We start from the raw sequence: 3,427 nt of genomic DNA on the forward strand, positions 1-3,427 counted from the left end.
TCCTTCGAATTATGATCGTTTTAGTTAAATAGGAATCATTTGGAAATCATCTACTGTTACATATCGTTTTATAATTTATCGTATCGTACTGTATTGTATTGTACTGTATCGTTTTACAAATATAATGTTTGGATAGATTGTGTTATTTCCATCGTTTCATGATATCACACACCAGCGATATGAAGAATAAACTTACAATATTATAAAGAAAAATTATGATACAGGTAAAATTATTATATAACAAGGTAGGGTAAATGATAAAATAAAACTATTTAATAATAATGAAGGGTGAGATTGAGAGAAAAAGACAAGGTATAATAATAATGAAGGGTGACATTGAGAGAAAAAGACAAGGTAACGACGCGACCACACCAAATTGGTCGTTACATAAAGTGACACATTTCGTCGTTATGTAACGAGAAATTTAACGATACAATACAATAAAATTTAAGTAACAATCAAAACAAATATCGTATTTAACGTAACAATACGATACAATGGGTAACAACCATCCAAACAAGCCGTAAGTTTTTGTATATTTCTTTTTTCTTTTGTCAAAATTATTTTAATCATATTTAGACTAAAATAGATGTTCGGTAATAAAGTTAGATAGAAATGACTTTAACTTTTTTTAGAATTTATGACCTTAATAATCAATAAGAACCTTTATTTCATTGCATGGTAATGTTAAGAAAATCCTTTCCAAGTTTTCAAATTTTAACACATAAGAATCGTTAAGCAATTACTGGAATTTTAATATTTTGTCGACTTCCTTTTGTTTAATTTTCATTCTAAATTAAATAATAGTAATAAATTTGTTGTGAATATATGAAATATACTGTATCCTACGTGAGAATATCAGTTGTGTTGATTCTAATTTTTCACACGTGGACAAAGAGTTAGGTGATTTATAAGTTTACTTTTAAAAATAAAGTTTACATTGGATTACAGAAAATACATTATAAAATTATTATTTAATAAATTTCTTAATATTTAAAACTTTTAAATTAGTAAAATTTTAACTATTAAACCTTTTCTTATTTGAACTATATAAAAACTCCTAATTACTCGAAATATTTTTACTTTTATTTCTTTTTTTAAACTAACTAATTTTTTACGACGTTCTTTTCTTCTATTATTTTTTAAATAAAAATTAATGTTTCCAATTTTGTTAGAACTTCTTAATGGTCGTGTTGATTAGAAGATGGTGATAATAAATAAATTTAACAAGACTGTTGCAAGGAGATCAAAATTATTATCTATTCTTTTGTATATTTGGTTGATGATACTAAGGATATATACTAACTATAAGACCATGAATCGATTAAGACTTTAGTATTTTAATTTTAAATAAATTAATATTTACATTTAAAGTATATAGTATGAATTTTCACTCTATATTTTAAAGATCTTTTGATCTTATATAATCGAAAATTTATTTTATTCTAGAAAAAAAGTTAATTACTTCACCATATATTAAAAGCTGTAAGAAAAAAATATATATCAGAAAATACTGAATTAAAACACTTTATTTCTAAGGCAATACCTTAATTTACTATAATGCATATTTCCTTCAACTAGATGAATGACTTTTTTTGGGTTAAAAAAAAGTTTGTTACATAATTTGAATTTAAGAAAAATAGAAATTAGGTAGGGAATTCGTCTCATAGCTAATGGGAATTTTCTTTTGATAATCTGTCACTAATCCATAGCTAAAGTTTACTTAGAAAAATATTTACTGTTTAGCTATATAATTTATTTGTCGTAATTTTTTTAGTTGCTCTGTCTAGAATACATATTACCTAGACAATTATTTTCATTTTAAGTTAAAACAAAAGAAGGATAAATGATAGATCACTAAGTCATCAAAATTATCTTGATTGTTTTCATGCTTAGCTAGGTCATCTTCTATTTTGTTGACTAAATAAGATCAATATTCATCGTTTTCAAGAACTTATATTTTTAAAATTTATATTATAACTCATACACATTATTTAATAATATTTATATAATTTTAAAATATATATACTTATTGATATAGGATACACGCGCATTACGCGTATCCTAAAACTAGATTTCAATATGATCAAACATTATTATTAAGAAAATTCACTTAAGAATAATAATTATTCTCTTTAATGTTAAGAATAAATAATTAAAGTCCTAATTAACCAGAAAAGTCTTTGATTTTACTAATGTGTAGAAAATCCAAGTCATTCTTTTTAAAATTCATCATATAAATCGGTTATAGGTAATTGTTAAAAATACAAACATTATACAATAAGATGAACCATTAGCGATAAAATATATTCTCAGTGAGTTGTCATTACTTATTTTTCTTTCTTTCGATATTCATTTAAACAAATGACAACTCTCTATATTTTTCTACGTACAAAGTTATTTATTGTAAAATATTATCTTAATGTAGGCATTTTAAAACTTAGTATTTGATAATTTCATTTACTTGTTCTTCTTGTACATATATTTTATTGATTGATGTTAAGCATTGACGCGAAATACACGTGCAACGCACGTACACTAAAGCTAGTATACCAAACGACCCTGGGATATTGTAGCATACGATGGGATATTCTGGATTAAGTATGGGATTAAATTTATACATTGTTTGGTTTATACCTCCAACCAAATAAGGTATAAATTTAATCTCATACTTAATCCAGGATATTCCATCTTATCCTACCTTGTCCCATTAATTGTGAGATTATTTTATCCCATCTCTCATGTGGTATAAATTATTCCTGGAATTATAATCGTGTGATAATTTAGTTCGCGTATCAAACGACCCTTAGGGTACAAAAATTTAGGTTAACAAAATTAATTATTTCTTCTGTCTCAATTTTAGGAATTAGTCAAATCAACTTTTGAGAAGTTTAAAAATATCAAACAAATTAGGATAAAAGCTGTTATAAAAGGGAAAATAAATTGTGCGAGAGTACTCAATTAAAGAAAAAATGGTACAAAATGTCAGTGAAGTGTCACGAAATTGCTAAGGGGAAATTCAGTTAAAAGCGGTAAAAAAGTTGATTGGTGACGTGAAAAAAAGCTCACGGGCAGGTGATTTTGATACGTTTATAATATACACCCACGTGCGACGATATTAGATGAGATACGAGATAATAACAAACGAGAAGTTCCTTTATACTCTCAATTTTTCGCTGTCTTTGTGACAAAGTGCAATAATTACTATTTCAGTCCCCAAATCTTTAGGGCCCTGCTGGAATGGCCCCTGTCCGTAACTTCAGTGTTCAATTTCGTCGTCATAGTTTTGTCCTGTAATAAATAAATTCCGGAAAATAAGATTTTATTGGTGAATTTAACCGATATCAATTGTGTGAGAGATTTCCAACGATACTGTTTGGCGTAAAAAATGAAGGCATAATGACCTAAATGACACCTATACTTGTTC

The sequence above is a fragment of the Nicotiana sylvestris genome, chromosome 5, assembly GCF_000393655.2.
Source record: "Nicotiana sylvestris chromosome 5, ASM39365v2, whole genome shotgun sequence".
Lineage (NCBI taxonomy): Eukaryota > Viridiplantae > Streptophyta > Magnoliopsida > Solanales > Solanaceae > Nicotiana > Nicotiana sylvestris.